Below are 17,613 nucleotides of genomic sequence, written 5' to 3'. Positions count from 1 at the left end.
GAAAAATAATGGACTGTGCCGAAATGAGTAAATTGACATTTGAAATTAGAGAGCAAGAGGATGAACAATTTTATAAGATATGGGACTTGTTTTATCAATGGCTAAGGGGAAAAAAACAAAATTTTGGAAATGAAAAATGATACACTTATGCCTTAATTGGAAAAAGTAAATGATGATATAATTATGATGTGAAATAATTCAACAATGATATAAGGAAGTACTAATATAAGGTCTGGGGATATAATGTATAAGGTTAAGAACTTATTATAATGATATTTCGCTGCTGATAAGGCAATTCTAATAGGGGAACAAATGAAAACTGGTATATATAGGCTGCGATGCCTTGTTGAACAATGAAGGAATAAGATCTCTGTTTGAAGGTATGAAATGCAAGATTAACAATGAATAGAAGTATATTCCCTGGGGGAAAACAATGCTAATGTTAATTGAATATATATGGTAGAAGGAAAATGAGACCTTTAGTTACATTAGAGGAAATATCTGAGATGGTAAACATTATTTGAAGATGTAGATGTTAAAACAACCGTAATCAAACGACATGCTGCATGTGATGATGGTTGGTTTTTTTCCTCTCTTTTTTTTCTATTCCTTCTTGGACCTTTTTTTGCCCTTTTTGGCCTCCCCCCCTCCCCCCACCCTTTTTTTCTTTTTCTTTTTCTTTTCTTCTCTCTCTCCCTTGTTTTATTTTGTTGTTTTTTGTTTTTTAAACCCTAGCTTATTGTGGTGCTTATTAAATATACAATAGAGAGATATGGGATGTATAAACTTAGTAGGGATGCACCTGTGATTAAACGACATATTATATGTGAAGATGGGTTTTCCCTTCCCCCCCCTTTTTTCTTTTTTTTCCCCATCCTCTCCTTTTCCCATTGTTGTTTGTGTAATAAAAAATAAAAATAATTTAAAAAAAAAAAGAAGAAGAAATTGTCCAATGTTCTTTAAGAGATTGGACAACCTGAAATACTATAGAGTTTTCTGCTTGAGTAATGAGTTGGGCTAGAAGACCTCCAAGGTCCCTTCCAAGTCTGTGACTCTGGGAAGGAAAGATTGAAGGAAAAAGTGAGAAGGGAGGGAGGGAAGGAAGGAAAAAGTGAGAAGGGAGGGAGGGAAGGAAGGGAGAAGGGAGGGAAGGAAGGAATGAAGGATGGATCTGAATATGAAATACACCCAGCCAGTCCTTAACTTACAACCGTCCATTTAGTGGCTTCAAATTTACAACAGCCCTGAAAAAAGTCATTTATGGCCATTTTCCACACTTATGACCATTGCAGCAACCCCATGGTCAAGTGACCAAAATTGAAATGTTTGGCAACCAACTCATATCTATGACGGTTGCAGTATCCCAGGCACATGTGGTCACTTTTTGAAATCTTCTGACCAGGAAAGGCCCTGGGGAAGCCACATTCACTTAACAACCGCAGCAAGGAAAGTCGTAAAATGGGACAAAACTCACTTAACAAATTTCTCACTTAGCAACATACATTTTGGGCTCAATTGTGATCGTAACTCGAGGATTACCTGTAGCCACTATTGCGATGCCTTGAAACAAGGCTCTGAAACCTTCGTCCTTTTAAGATTTGTGGGGGGGGGGCTTCAACTCCGTGGGCTCAGGCAGCTGGGGAATTCTGAGAGTGGCAGCCCAGCCGTCTTCAGACGTCCGTGCAGAGACACGGAAAGACCGATGAAGCCCAAGGGAAAAGGAAGGGAGTCTGTCGTGGCTCTGAGGTCCTCATCCAGAGCCTCCCGCCTGGTCCAGGGTGGGTTAAATCTCTCCTGCTGATTGTAACTCCTCAGCTGCTGAAGGCCACCCAGCCAGGTGACTCTCTGAGTAAAGTCAGGCCAAAGACACAATCCCCCCCCCCCCAAGGATGGCCCTGCCGCCCTCCAGGTCACCAGATTTGCCCCCAGATGTGCTGGGGATGAAGCTCCAGAGCAGTGGGTCTCATCCTTCCTAATGCCGCGACCCTTTAATACAGTTCCTTGTGTTGTGGTGACCCCCAACCATAAAATTATGTTTTCTGTATTATTTTGAAAATATGTCTTTTCCGATGGTCTTAGGCGACCCTGTGAAAGGGCCCTTCGACCCCAAGTGCCCTGATCTCTAGGCCGCCCTCAGCAGCCCTCCAGGCCCCTGTGATGAGGAGCTGCAGCTTGGCTGGCTCGGCTGACCGGTGGCGGCTAATTAATTGGCAAGAGGTGGATGGATGGGGGAAGAGCTGGTGGCTGGTGATTGATCTGCCACTGTCCCAAGTGCTGAATTCTCACGGCTTCCACCACCTGAGTTGCTGCTTGAACGGGGTGCAGAGAAAGGCTGTGTATTGTTCTATTCCATTCCATACCATTTATTTTATTATTTTATTATTTTATTTATTATTTATTATATTTATATTTATATTTATGTTTATATTTGTATTTGTATTTATATTTGTATTTATATTTGTATTCATATTCGTATTCACATTCGTATTTATATTTGTATTTATTATTTGCATTTATTATTTGTATTATTATTTATATTTATGCAAGGCAAAGGCCTTGTCAGGCCTGCAGCCATCTTTTCCTTTGGATCTTTGGCCTGCCACACTTTCTATTCTTCTGCTATGCGTTTTCTATGGTGGGAAAATGGGAGGAGGGATTGTACGGAGTTAGATGCTGTGTAGCCATAACAACATTCTTACTAGGAAGCCAAGGTCATCCTTTGTCTTTGCACCTCTACACTTGATTGGAACTGGATGGGTGGAACTGCCAGCATGGCAGTGGGAGTTTGGACCTTGGGATGGGATTGTGGGTGTTGGGGGGAAAGATCTTGAACTTCCAAATGGGTGGGGGAAACCGGGAAGCTTTCAGATTCGGGTTTTCCCAGATGTGCCAACGTGGCTCTCTTCATCAATTGGAGCTTTGAGGAATCCTTTGCCTCGGACTCCGATTTACTTTTGGGTGCTACTTGGAAGCCTGACAGGCCGTGGCTGGAGGCCCAGAAGGCCAGAGACTGAGGAGGGCTCCTTCACGGCAGGCGAAAGCTGGGGTCTCCAAGCGGAGCCGAACCCTGCTGACCCAAAGGATGAAGGGACAGGCATGGACCCGTCCAAGATCAACAGGCTTTCCAGCGATCTGCTTCCCGCCTCCCTTGGCCCCTGATCGTATCTGAGCCCTTCGGGACTCCTGGGAGGAGGACATCAACGCAGAAATGTCATCACCGGCTTCGCCTCCACCTCCCAAACTCCACCCTTCCATTTCAGGAGAGTTTCCGCACTTGGCAGGGAGGTCAGATGGAGACGTCCAAAGTTTTTCAGGCCACCAGCCGGCTTCACCCAAGGGGGCCTCCAGTTGCCCCCCACCACTCTTTCTGCCACTCCAGGCCCCACCTCTGCCCGCCCCCTTCACTCACAATTTAAGATGGTGTGGAATATACAGTCCTCGACTTACAACAGATTGTTTAGTGACCTCCTCTTCGTCTCCACTGGAGCCTGTCCTACTTCCCTACCTGTCGTTCAAGCCATGCCTCAGCAGACTGAACAGCCCAGGGCTCCGAATGTGCCTCTCGGAGCTTCTCTCCGCCTTGACGCTGGAGAGCAGATGAAGGGCTAAAGTGCCAAGGGAGACCCCCTGAGAGATGGAGGACCACCTGCTGAAGGGCCTCTTGAAGCTGTTACTTTTCTCTCGCCAAGTTTCCTTCTGCCTCTCCGAGAGCAGCTGCTGGGAAATGCAGCAAAGGAAGCCCTGGCTGGTATGGGCAGGGTCTGCTCCAAAGCAGATGTAGTTTGTAGTTTGTAGTTTTATTAGAATTTGTGGGCCGCCCTTTTCCCTGAGGGGACTCAGGGCGGCTCACATAAAACTAGGAAAGGGGGAATACAGACAACAAAATAGAGACATATACTAAAAATAGTAGGCAACATCCATACAACATTCGGGAGGGGCAACTATCCTTATCCCCAGGCCTGACGGGCGAGCCAGTTCTTCAGGGCTGTGCGGAAGGCTTGGACGGTGGAGAGGGTACGAATCTCCACAGGGAGCTCGTTCCAAAGGGCTGGGGCTACTGCTGAGAAGGCCCTCCTCCTTGTGGTTGCCAGCCGACACTGGCTGGCCGATGGAATACGGAGGAGGCCTAATCTATGTGATCTTATTGGTCGCAGGGATGTAATTGGCAGAAGGCGGTCTCTCAAGTATCCAGATCCACTGCCATGTAGGGCTTTATGGGTGATTAACAGCACCTTGAAGCGCATCCGGAGATCGACAGGTAGCCAGCGCAGCTCGTGGAGGATAGGTGTTATGCGGGTGAATCGAGGTACACCCGCAATCACTCGCGCGGCTGCGTTCTGCACTAGCTGAAGTCGCCGGATGCTCTTCAAGGGCAGCCCCATGTAGAGCACATTGCAGTATTCCAGCCTGGAGATCACTAGGGCCCGAGTGACTGTTGTGAGCGCCTCCCGATTCAGGTAGGGTCGCAACTGGCGCACCAGGCGAACCTGGGCGAATGCCCCCCTGGTCACAGCCGTTAGGTGGTGGTCAAATGACAGCTGCGGATCCAGGAGGACTCCCAAGTTGCGAACCCTCTCTGAGGGGTATACAATTTGACCCCCCAGCCTGAGTGATGGTATACTAGTCAGATCTTTGGGAGGGAAACACAACAGCCACTCGGTCTTTTCTGGGTTGAGCACAAGCTTGTTAGCCCTCATCCAGCCCATAACGGCCTCAAGACCCCGGCTCATCACATCTACCGCTTCATTGAGTTGGCACGGGGCGGACAGATACAATTGAGTATCGTCCGCATATTGATGGTATCTAATCCCGTGCCTGCGGATGATCTCTCCCAGCGGTTTCATGTAGATGTTAAATAGTAGGGGGGATAAGACCGAACCCTGAGGCACCCCATAATTTAGGGGCCTAGGGGACGATCTCTGCCCCCCCACTAACACCGACTGCGACCTGTCCGAGAGGTAGGAGGAGAACCACCGTAGCACGGTGCCTCCCACTCCCACCTCCCGCAGTCGTCGCAGAAGGATACCATGGTCGACGGTATCGAAAGCCGCTGAGAGGTCAAGGAGGACCAGGATGGAGGAATGTCCTTCATCTCTGGCTCTCCAGAGATCATCCATCAATGCGACCAAAGCGGTTTCTGTGCTGTAGCCGGGTCTGAAGCCTGACTGGAAGGGGTCTAGGTAGTTTGCTTCCTCCAAGGACCGTTGGAGCTGGAAGGCCACCACCTTCTCAACAACCTTCCCCAGGAAGGGAAGGTTGGAGACAGGGCGATAACTATTAAGGACAGCTGGATCCAAAGATGGTTTCTTTAGGAGGGGTCTCACCACCGCCGCTTTCAGTGCGGCGGGGAAGTTCCCCTCCCGAAGGGAGGCGGTCACAACCGCCTGGATCCAGCCTCGTGTCACCTCACTGCAGTTCGTGACTAGCCATGAGGGACACGGATCCAGAACACAGGTGGAGGCACTTACAGCTCTCATGGCCTTGTCCACATCCCCGGGGGTAACATCCTGAAACTCAACCCAGAGTTGTTCTACTTGATCCCCCTGTGTCTCGGCTGGAGCTGCGGGGATGGAGTCCAAGTCCGACCGAAACCGAGCAATTTTGTCCGCGAGAAATTGGGCATACTCTTCAGCTCTGCCCTGCAAGGGTTCCCCCGTCTCCCTTTTGTTCAATAGGGAGCGGGTTATCCTAAACAGGGCGGCTGGACGGGACTCAGCGGATGCAACCAGGGTGGCTATATGTGATCTTTTTGCTGCCCTAAGTGCCCTGGTGTATTCCCTGGTGCAGGTGGTTACCATTGCTCGGTTCGATTCGGACTTATCGGACCTCCAACGGTGCTCTAGGCATCTCCTCCGGCGCTTCATCTCCCGGAGTTCCTCGGTAAACCAAGGAGGTCTCCGGGATCCGCTGCCTCGGAGGAGCCGCAGTGGCGCAATCCGGTCGAGGGCCTCCGACGCTGCCGAGTGCCACGCAGCAGCCAGAGTCTCGACCGGACTGTGGGCGAGAGTGTCAGGAATAACCCCAAGCTCTGTCTGGAACCTCAACGGCTCCATAAGGCGCCTGGGGCGGAACCACCTGGTCGGTTCCTCCTCCCTACAGTGGGGGTTTGGCCTCCGGAAGTCGAGCCTCAGTAGGCAGTGGTCTGACCACGACAGGGGTATGATGTCACTCCCCCTCAGACCAAGATCACAAATCCACTGCTCCGAGAGAAATACAAGGTCAAGCATGTGTCCCGCTGAATGGGTTGGGCCTCGAATTACTTGGGTCAAGCCCATGGCTGTCATGGAAGCCATGAACTCCTGCGCCCCATCAGAGCTTTCACCGAGCGACGGCAAATTAAAGTCCCCCAGGACCATCAACCTAGGGAACTCAATTGCCAGCTCGGCTACCGACTCGAGGAGCGAGGGGAGGGCTGCTGCAACGCTGTTGGGAGGCAGGTACGTTAGCAGCAGACCCACTTGACCCTTGAGGTCCAACTTTAACAGCAATGACTCACACCCGACAATCTCCGGAGCAGGGACCCTACGAGGAACTAACGACTCCCGGATAACGGCGGCCACACCCCCACCCCTTCCCTGGGCTCTTGGCTGATGTAGCACCTGAAATCCTTCTGGGCACAGCTCTACAAGGGGGACTCCTCCCTCTGGGCCCAGCCAGGTCTCAGTAATACATGCCAGGTCTGCCCTCTCGTCTAAAATTAAGTCCCGGACGAGAGGAGCTTTATGGACAACAGACCTGGCATTTAGCGACAACAGCCTGAGACCAGGGTCCTGACTACTCACGCCATCTGGTCTTGGAGTGGGACTCCTAGGGCCGGAAGGAGGGATCTCTGCAATATAGCGAACCCTCCTTCCCCGGTAATGGCCTGCCCTAAAGTCCCCGCCGTATCTGCCCCTCCCTGTTACGACCGCAATACCCCGACCCTCTCCTGTGTCTCTGGTCCCCTCAGCCACCCCCATCGCCCCCGCCATCTCCGGCAGGCCCTCCGAATCATACATACTCAAACACTCCCCCAAACAGTCCCCACGTGATAGTTAAAAAACACAAAAATACAGCAATAATGGCAATAAAAGTGGGATCATTCATTCAATTACATACATACCTCTAGCATATCCCATACAAAGTAAGAAGAAAAAGAGGAAGAGAAAAGAAGGAAAAGATAGATTGCGCAGTTGATTAGAGTGCGAGTCCAGGCAGAGCCAAATGGCTCTCAGTAATCGAGATGGTTAAAATAGTTTCAATAATTAGCGTCCAGTTATGGTCCAGAGTAGGTATACAGGGGCGTAAATCGCGTCCCCCTCTTCTACAAGTCTGAATAGGTCCAAAGAGTCCGGAACAATTGAGGAAAACAGGGGGCCTTCTTCCGCAAGCGCTGTCCCAGATGGAGATCCAGGGATAATAGCAGGTGGTAATGTTGATAATGCTTAAAGCCAGATGGAACTGAGCTGGTGGGTCTAAAAGTTCAAAGTCCGCGACCAGAGGTGGCCAGGAGTTAAAGTGCCACAGTAGGGGGGCGTCAGATGGCAGGTGGAAAACGCAAGATGGCAGAGACCCCTCCCCTTAAAAGGGAAGGGTTTCTGGGTCCCAGTCCATCCTGCGGCCTGGGCCTTCATAGTGGTCTCCCATCTCATTGCCAACCGAACCTCACCCTTCTTAGCTTCTTCGGGATCCACCATAATCAGCCAGTTGTGCTGACATAGGTTGCGTTGCCCCCTAAAACAGGGGGCAACAGGGAAACTGTTGCCCTTGTATGACTTGTGGACTTCAACTCCCAGAATGTCAGCCTAGCCAGCAACATTGCTTTCCTTCCAGCTTGCTGCCGGCTGCCTTGGAAACAGGGAGGGAGGGAGCAATGGGCATTTGGGAAGGGAATTGTGCAGGTGGTGTGAAAGTGGAATTGCTGAGAAGCCCTTGAAGAGCATTCGGAGACTTCAGCTTGTCCAGAATGCAGCCGCGCGAGCGATCGTGGGTGCACCTCGGTTCACCCACGTAACACCTATCCTCCGCGAGCTGCACTGGCTGCCTATTGGTCTCCGGATACGCTTCAAGGTGCTAGTCGTAACTTATAAAGCCCTTCATGGTATTGGACCTGGGTACTTGAGAGACCGCCTGCTGCCAATTACCTCCACTAGACCGATCAGATCCCACAGATTAGGCCTCCTCCGAATTCCATCCGCCGGCCAATGCCGACTGGCGACTACCCGGAGGAGAGCCTTCTCTGTGGCTGCTCCGACCCTCTGGAACGAGCTCCCCGTGGAGATTCGCACCCTCACCACCCTCCAGGCCTTCCGCAAAGCCCTCAAAACCTGGCTGTTCCGACAGGCCTGGGGCTAAAGAGCTGTTGCCCCCGTCTCGAATTGGTATGACTGTTGTGTGTTTTTAAACTATGCATTGTTATGTTTCATTTTTTAATTTTTTGTCTGTACCCCCCTTCCCCGGTTCGAGTTGTGAGCCACCCTGAGTCCCCTTCGGGGGAAAAGGGCGGCATATAAATACAATAAACTGAAACTGAACTGAACTGAAGCCATAGGGAGGCTTGGAATCAGGGAGGGCAGCTTGGGTTGTTTAACAGCTTCAAGGCCAACCGTCCGTGAAATGGCATGCAGGAGGGCGGCACGGAGCACCTGAACCAGAGACATTCTCAAAACATATTCCTGGCCAATGATTGGACTGTGGTTGCCTGGATACTGAGGTTAGTTTCAATTTGTCTTTTGTTCTTTCACAGTAAAAGTCCCTTTTCTTTGAATCTATGGAGCCAAGGTTTTTCTTCCCTGGGGGTTGATCGGAGGCAGCCGTGACACAGAAATTCCTGAGCCAACCATGCTGGCTTTGAAGTGCCCAAGTCATAAAAGGCCCATAGTCCCCAACCTCCGTTCTAAAACAAACGAAAAAGACGCTCCATTAAGTTGACCTGCATTCTGGGTGATTTCACGGATGTTTCCCTATATTCCTATCTTTTTTTTAATTGACAAATTAAATCAGGTGGTTGGACTAGAAGTCTTCCAAGGTCTCCTCCCACCCTCTTCTTCAGTTATTTTCTTAATAACTAGATACCTGATTTTTCTTTTTGTTACTTTATCGAAGTGTAAAAGATAAAGAAAAATGCAAATAATGGGAAAGTTAGGAAGGGGAAAGGAAAGAGGAAGAAGGATAGGGTAAAGATGAAAAGGAAAGAAAACGGTATGAATACAGTAGAATAAGGTAATAACATACAGACCTGATTGTTTCCTTTTGCACAATGATGCTTACTGGATGTTTCTATAGCAATAAACTTCGTGTTTCCTGAATAGTAATGAAGAAGTATATGAATCCATATTGGCTATTTGCTTTTATTATGAATTGCTTATGTTACTATACAATTGTTACTGATTAAACCAATATTTGCTGTTTGCTTCTGATATGAGATACTGCTAGAAATCATTTATTAAGAATTTAACTTTGCTGTTGGCTTCTGCTTATATTATTGCATACGGTCATAAATTACTTGTTTTCCAGGCCAGCAAATTGTAACCTTAATATACTGGATGACATTACTGCAAATGTTCTCTCACTGCTGCATTTCGCTTCTATCTCTTGGCTTCAAAGCTAGGCACATTCTTGAAAGCATAGAAGAAATTGTTACAGGGGAATATCAGGCCCCATAGATAAAGGAACCAAACCAGGGAGTTTTCCTGGCTCATAAATCCTTAAAGCCTTCTGCTGGAATAACAACTTGGCCAAGGGGGGCTGCCACCCCCTCCCCAAGGCAATATTCCCTCTAATTTTTTTTCAGTGTGAGCAGAAAAGTATAGTGATTGAGCGGCATATTTTCATGCCTGAGCACCTGAATTTTTTTCACAGATGTCACCTAAGACTACAATGAAATCAGTATTATTTGAAACTCAAGTTATGTTTATTCAAGGTACCCGCTTAATTAAAAGTGTTATATAATATCAGTATCACTTAACAACGGTCCTGCTTAGCAACCAAAATGTTGGCTCAGAAACTCTGGCATTTGAAGCACGCAAGTCTTAAAGCTGTCAAGTTACAAGACCTTTGCACCCCTAGCCCTTTAGGGGAAAAAAAACCCCAGGGGTCTTCAAACCTGACAGCTTTAAGCCTTGTGGACTTCAACTCCCAGAATTCCTCCTCCAGTCATGTTGCAGCAACGTCATCTGCGTGGATCTGCTCCATCTTCGGTTTTTTTTACAGGAGGCAGGGCTGCCGCTGAAGATGCCAACGAACCCCCCGCTGCCACTAAATAGCTGCTGCCTCCTCCTCCTCCTCCTCCTCCTCCAAAAGCACCAACATATTTGCTGCCCAGCGCTGCAGCCGAGGTGAAGCCTCCAAAGCTCCCGCAGGCGCCCCCGCCCATGGCAGCGGCGGCGGTGCCTCCCCCTCCGCTCAGAGCACCTCAGCTGGGCGCTGGGTTACCCCTGCCGCAGCCTCCACCTCCTCCGCGGTTTTTCAGAAGCCATGAGGCCTTTTTCCCTGAAACCCCCCCCCCGCCGCCTTCCTACTAGTTCCCGCTGCCAAATGGCTCCTCAAAAGCACGGCGGAGGAGGAAGGGAGAGGGATAACGCGGGGGCCAGCTCAGGTGCTCTGCGTGGAGGCTAAGTCAAGGACTGGCTGTATTGCAGAGGAGCTGGGAGCCACGGCGCTACGAGGAGGAGGAGAGCCAGCCTCCGAGCAGCTGCGGGGAGCCTGCCTTGCCAGGAGCGACCTTCGGCTGGACGGAGGGGCGGGGGCTGCCTGGAGAAACAGCGAGGGCCCTTTTGAGCTAGTGAGCAAGAACGTTTGTGGAGCACACCGGTTGTGTGTGGAGGCTCCACGCAGAGCACCTGAGCTGGCCCCCGTGTTATCCCTCTCCCTTCCGCCACGCTTTTGAGGAGCCATTTGGCAGCGGGAGATAGTAGGAAGGCGGCGGGGGGGGGGAGCAGGGAAAAAGGCCTCATGGCTTCTGAAAAACCGCGGAGGTGGAGGCTGCGGCAGGGGTAACCCAGAGCCCAGCTGAGGTGCTCCGAGCGGAGGGGGAGGCACCGCCGCCGCTGCCATGGGCGGGGGCGCCTGCAGGAGCTTTGGAGGCTTCACCTCGGCTGCAGCGTTGGCGGCAAATCTGGCAGCGCTGTTGGAGGAAGAGCCGGCAGCAGCTATTCCCCTCATCTTCCGGAACCTGTGGCAGAAATCACTGCGCGCAGTTAAAAACGGCCGCGTGGTGTTTTCTTGCAATGTGCGCGGCAGCGCAGCCGCACCTTAGAGGGAACAGTGCTCTCCACTCTCCAGGCATTTCATCCCTTTCTCTCCACAATGCATCCTTTGATGTCTATAAAGGTTGCTCCTCTGACTGAAGCTCTTTCCACACTCCAGACATTTATGAGGCTTTTCTCCTGTGTGGATCTTTTGATGTGCATAAAGGTGGCTCCTCTGACTGAAGCTCTTGCCACACTCCAGACATTTATGAGGTTTTTCTCCTGTGTGAATCTTTTGATGTGCATAAAGGCTGCTCCTCTGACTGAAACTCTTGCCACACTCCAGACATTTATGAGGCTTTTCTCCTGAATGGATCCTTTGATGTGCATAAAGGTTGCTCATCTGACTGAAGCTCTTTCCACACTCCAAACATTTATGAGGCTTTTCTCCTGAATGGATCCTTTTATGTTCATAAAGGCGTCTCCTCTGACTGAAGCTCTTTCCACACTCCAGGCATTTATGAGGCTTTTCTCCTGTGTGGATCATTTGATGTGCATAAAGATCGCTCCTCTGAATGAAGCTCTTTCCACACCCCAGACATTTATGAGGTTTCTCCCCTGTGTGCATCCTTTGATGTCTATAAAGGGTGCTCCTCTCAGTGAAGCTCTTTCCACACTCCAGACATTTATGAGGTTTTTTTCCTGTGTGGATCCTTTGATGTCTATAAAGGTTGCTCCTCTGACTGAAGCTCTTTCCACACTCCAGACATTTATGAGGCTTTTCTCCTGTGTGGATCCTTTGATGTGCATAAAGGCTGCTCCTCTCACTGAAGCTCTTGCCACACTCCAGACATTTATGAGGTTTTTCTCCTGTGTGGATCCTTTGATGTGCATAAAGGCTGCTCCTCTCACTGAAGCTCTTGCCACACTCCAGACATTTATGAGGTTTTTTTTCCTGTGTGGATCCTTTGATGTCTGTAAAGGTTGCTCCTCTCACTGAAGCTCTTGCCACACTCCAGACATTTATGAGGCTTTTCTCCTGTGTGGATCCTTTGATGTGCATAAAGGCTGATCCTCTCACTGAAGCTCTTGCCACACTCCAGACATTTATGAGGTTTTTTTTCTGTGTGGATCCTTTGATGTCTATAAAGGTTGCTCCTCTCACTGAAGCTCTTGCCACACTCCAGACATTTATGAGGTTTTTCTCCTGTGTGGACCCTTTGATGTGCATAAAGGCTGCCCCTCTCACTGAAGCTCTTGCCACACTCCAGACATTTATGAGGTTTTTCTCCTGTGTGGATCCTTTGATGTGCATAAAGGTTGCTCCTCTCACTGAAGCTCTTGCCACACTCCAGACATTTATGAGGTTTTTCTCCTGTGTGGATCCTTTGATGTGTATAAAGGCTGCTCCTCTCACTGAAGCTCTTGCCACACTCCAGACATTTATGAGGTTTTTCTCCTGTGTGGATCCTTTGATGTCTATAAAGGCTGCTCCTCTCACTGAAGCTCTTGCCACACTCCAGACATTTATGAGGTTTTTCTCCTGTGTGGATCCTTTGATGTGCATAAAGGCTGCTCCTCTGACTGAAGCTCTTGCCACACTCCAGACATTTATGAGGTTTTTCTCCTGTGTGGATCCTTTGATGTGCATAAAGGCTGCTCCTCCGACTGAAGCTCTTGCCACACTCCAGACATTTATGAGGTTTTTCTCCTGTGTGGATCCTTTGATGTGTATAAAGGCTGCTCCTCTCACTGAAGCTCTTGCCACACTCCAGACATTTATGAGGTTTTTCTCCTGTGTGGATCCTTTGATGTCTATAAAGGCTGCTCCTCTCACTGAAGCTCTTGCCACACTCCAGACATTTATGAGGTTTTTCTCCTGTGTGGATCCTTTGATGTGCATAAAGGCTGCTCCTCTCACTGAAGCTCTTGCCACACTCCAGACATTTATGAGGTTTTTCTCCTGTGTGGATCCTTTGATGTGTATAAAGGCTGCTCCTCTCACTGAAGCTCTTGCCACACTCCAGACATTTATGAGGTTTTTCTCCTGTGTGGATCCTTTGATGTGCATAAAGTTTGCTCCTCTCACTGAAGCTCTTGCCACACTCCAGACATTTATGAGGTTTTTCTCCTGTGTGGATCCTTTGATGTGTATAAAGGCTGCTCCTCTCACTGAAGCTCTTGCCACACTCCAGACATTTATGAGGTTTTTCTCCTGTGTGGATCCTTTGATGTGCATAAAGGCTGCTCCTCCGACTGAAGCTCTTGCCACACTCCAGACATTTATGAGGTTTTTCTCCTGTGTGGATCCTTTGATGTGTATAAAGGCTGCTCCTATGACTGAAACTCTTTCCACACTCCAGACATTTATGAGGTTTTTCTCCTGTGTGGATCCTTTGATGTGCATAAAGGCTGCTCCTCTCACTGAAGCTCTTTCCACACTCCAGACATTTATGAGGTTTTTCTCCTGTGTGGATCCTTTGATGTGTATAAAGGCTGCTCCTCTCACTGAAGCTCTTGCCACACTCCAGACATTTATGAGGTTTTTCTCCTGTGTGGATCCTTTGATGTCTATAAAGGCTGCTCCTCCCACTGAAGCTCTTGCCACACTCCAGACATTTATGAGGTTTTTCTCCTGTGTGGATCCTTTGATGTGTATAAAGGCTGCTCCTCTCACTGAAACTCTTTCCACACTCCAGACATTTATGAGGTTTTTCTCCTGTGTGGATCCTTTGATGTCTATAAAGGCTGCTCCTCTCACTGAAGCTCTTTCCACACTCCAGACATTTATGAGGATTTTCTCCTGAATGGACCTTTAGATGCTTTCGTAGATACACATTTCTCTTGAAGAATTTTTCACATTCCGGGCACTGATATCTCTCTTCTTCCTCCTGGATCCTTTGGGGATTCCGGGGTCTTCCGAAGGACCCACCGCCCTCCAGGCCCGTCTCGGCGTCTCCGCCCGTTTCCTCCTCCCCGCATCGCCCTCCAGGCAGCCGCCTTTCCCGGACTCCCGCTGGGCTCATTCCTCCTGCAGCTCCGGAGCCCCCCGGCCTTTCCCCGCCGTCTCCCGGGGCTGCTCCGTCCTCCTGCAGGGGAGAAAGAGAGGCGGGTCACGGCGGCGTCCCCCTCACCGCAGGAGAGGCCCAGGCCGAGGCCTCCCCTCCCGAGGACCCGAAGGAGACCCTCCCAGGCTGCCACTCCGTCCCAGCAGACTCTACTTACTTCCGGTTTCTCCGCCTCCGAAGCGAACCGCTCCCTCCGTCAGCTCTCTCGTTCCGAAAGGGAAGGCGCTCCATATACCAGCCCCTCCTTCCTGCGAAGCCCCGCCTTCTCCTCTCCAGGCACCGCCTCGTGGATTTTCCCCCAAAGGAGAGAAAGGGACCCGCTAGAACAGTTCGGTTCTCAGCCTTCCTGATGCCGTTCGACACCGTTCCTCCTGCGGCGGTGACCCCCAAGGGCCAAATTGGGCTCCAGCCTTCCCTTCGCCGCCACGTTCCTTTTCTTTTATTTCATTTTCCGCGCCTGGTTCTCCGCCTCAGCAACCTCCGTAGCTCCGCCCACCGAGCGCCGTAGCTGGGAGGGAGCTGCTTTCCCAGCGTCCTCTGCGCTTGCGCGTCTGTCCCCACTCCGGCCCCTCCTTTCGCCCCGCCCCCAGCCAGCCACACGGACAGGCGGAGGGAGGGGCGGGGCTTCGGTGGGAGGAGCCGCGGTGGCCCCGCCCCTCCCGCCGCCCCTTCCCTTCGGGCGGCTCCTTTGGGCGCGGGAGGCTCCTGGCGGGGGCGGCGGAGCTTCGCCCGGGGAGCTGAAGGGGAGGCTCCGAAGGGAAGGCCCGCGTCCTCCCTTCCCCGGCTTCTCCTGCCAGGCCACCCCGGGGAAAAGGCCCTTCCACCCCCAGGAGGAGAACCGCCGGGCCAGGAGCCAAGCAGCCGAAGGGATCCCGGGAAGGGACGGAGCTCAGCCCGAGGGGATCCAGGGAGGCCATTGGGAGACAAGGGAGAGAAGGAGGGACGGGGGGATCCACTGGAATGCCAGGGATCCCAAGGGGGGATCGGGAACCAGGGGGAAAGAAGCGGATCCCAGGAGGGGATCCCCCCCCACCACTGTTCCCTGTAAGGTGCGCGCCGCCCAGTGGCTCTTGGGAGGCGCCTTCCAGGGGAGCCTTGGGGCGGAGCAGAGGAGAGAACTCGGTGCTCCGGAGGACCGAGCAGCCCTGCGAAGGCGGCAACAGGAGGGAAGCGGGCAAAGACCAGGAAGGGGGCGGCTGGGAGTTGGGTGGACGAGAGGAGCCCCCATCCCAGGGGAGGGAAACCGTCTTGGACCAACAAGGGCTGCAACGGGGAGGAGGGAGGAAGGGGGGGGTGCAAATGCCCAGCTGCCCGCAAGGCATCGAAATCCTCCCGTTCCCCCCAATCCTGTCGGAGCTGAAGAAGCTCTGTGCAAAACCCCCCTTGGTTCCCGTCTTGCCTGGGCTCAAAACCGCAGCCTTGAAACGAGGCTCAGCCTAAGGCGGAGGAAGGAAGGCGTTTCCTTCTGGGGAAAGAGCTGGAGGCCGGGAGAAAGAGCCAAACGGGACCCTGGCTATCTCCCCCCCCCTCCCACCTCCTCGCTTCCAGGAACTCCCCGCAACCCCCCGCCCCACAAGAGAGACCTCGGCGCCGCCCCGAGGGACGGGAGGGGTCCCGGGCGCAGCGGCATCGTCTCCCCCCCCCTCCCCGCCCGAATAGGGAGGCCTTTTGCACCTGCGACCGGAGCCCCTAGGTTGCGTTCAGCGACTGAAAGGCTCGCCCAAATCCGCCCAGGACAACTCCGCCTTCTGTCCGTAAAGTTTGGGGGAGAGGAAAGAGCGCTGCGTTCCTTTGCGCGCCTTCCAGGGCCCTGGAGGAGGAAGAACCGAGGTCGGATCCTCCGAGGAGGGAAAAGGGGATCCTCCGCAATCTCTTCCCAGGGGAGGAAGGGGGGTGTTTCAGCCTCTTCCTTCGCTTCGATTTCCAGCCGCGTTGGGGGAATGCAAATGTATTCTTGCCTTTATAACCGGAGGGGAGACCGAAGGAAAGGGAGGGAAAGGGAAAGGATCCCGAGCGGGTCCCTCCCGCCGGGCGGCCAAAGGATGAAGGTTCAGGCGGGACCCAAACTCCCAGGGGACCATTTCCACTCGCTCTCTCCGGGATCCAGGCTGGCTTTCTGCGCCCACCGTCGCCCAGACTGTGGCATCCCTTCCAGACCGCGCTACGGACTTCCCGAGGCCAACGTCCCAGAGGAAGGAGCGGGAGCCCTGCAGCCTTGGCGTCCTCTCCCTCCTTTCCATTCTTCTGTCACTTTCTCTCTCCTTCTCCCTTCTCTCTCGTCTTTGTCTCTTTCTGTCTCTTTCACCCTCTTTCTCTTTGTCTCTCTTTCTCTCTCCTTCTTTCCCACTCTTCTGTCACTTTCTCTGTCCTTCTCTCTCCTCTTTGTCTCTTTCTGTCTCTTTTACCCTCTTTCTCTTTGTCTCTCTTTCTCTCTCCTTCTTTCCCACTCTTCTGTCACTTTCTCTGTCCTTCTCTGTCTCTTTCTGTCTCTCTTCCCTCTTTTTTTCTTCCTCTCTCCCACTCTTTTATCACTTTCTCTCTACTGCCCAACCTGTCCCCATACTTATCTTCGATTGATCATGTTTGCAATAATTTACCTTCTTTCCTAAATAGGCGCAGTTCCCTTACTGGATCCCTCAAGCTCACTCAAACACACACACACACACACACACACACACCATTTTTCTCCATTCCAATTCGGATCCTATAAATCAATTGCTCTGTGAAGCATCTGTGAAAAAAATTCAGGTGCTCAGGCATGAAAATGTGCTGCTCAAATACTATACTTTTCCGCACACACTGAAAAAAAATTAGAGGGAACATTGGCCAGGTCCCAAGACAGGACCCCCACAGCCTGCCCTCTTGATGCCCCCTGGCCCCCCAAACAACCTCCCTACCTGGGGCTCCTGCTCAGAATCCACACCTGCCTCTCTCAAGGCGGGGCAGCCCAGAGCCCCTGAGCTGAGGTGGCCCCTCTGAGCAGCCGGGCTCCCTGCAGGACACGGAGGAGCCCTCAGCCTCGGCTTGGAAGGCTGGTGGGAGGCAGAAACGGTTCCACCACAAAACCGCACTCGATTAAACCGCGCCCGACTAAACCACATCGCTGACGTCATCAACAGGGCGACAACAGCGCGGCGGAGACAGAAGCACGCTGTAAACCCTAAACCTAAAATTAACCCCTAAACCTAACCCCCCTAAACCTAACCCTAACCCTTAACCTAACCCTAAACCTAATCCTAACCCTTAACCTAACCCTAAACCTAACCCTTAACCTAACCCTAACCCTAATCCTAACCCTTAACCTAACCCTAAACCTAACCCTAATCCTAACCCTTAACCTAACCCTAACCCTAACCCCCCTTAACCTAACCCTAAAC

The 17,613-nt window shown here is 51.6% G+C and overlaps 1 long non-coding RNA gene across 2 annotated transcripts; it reads right to left on the bottom strand.

Annotated features, from left to right (window-relative positions):
- Positions 1–8,453: 8,453 nt before the first annotated feature.
- Positions 8,454–14,439, bottom strand: LOC116505312. 2 transcript variants are annotated; one of them, XR_004254927.1, is made up of 3 exons: positions 14,394–14,439; positions 9,218–9,282; positions 8,454–8,875 (listed from the first exon to the last, which is right to left on the bottom strand). It is a non-coding gene; the product is annotated as an uncharacterized LOC116505312 (long non-coding RNA). The 2 variants fall into 2 exon arrangements; XR_004254926.1 differs by lacking the exon at positions 14,394–14,439 and adding an exon at positions 11,232–11,273.
- Between the last annotated feature and the right edge of the window lie 3,174 nt (positions 14,440–17,613).

The sequence above is a fragment of the Thamnophis elegans genome, chromosome 3 (genome assembly GCF_009769535.1).
Source record: "Thamnophis elegans isolate rThaEle1 chromosome 3, rThaEle1.pri, whole genome shotgun sequence".
NCBI lineage: Eukaryota > Metazoa > Chordata > Lepidosauria > Squamata > Colubridae > Thamnophis > Thamnophis elegans.
Note: the sequence above shows the minus strand (reverse complement) of the source record. Positions and strands in the feature narration are given on the sequence as shown.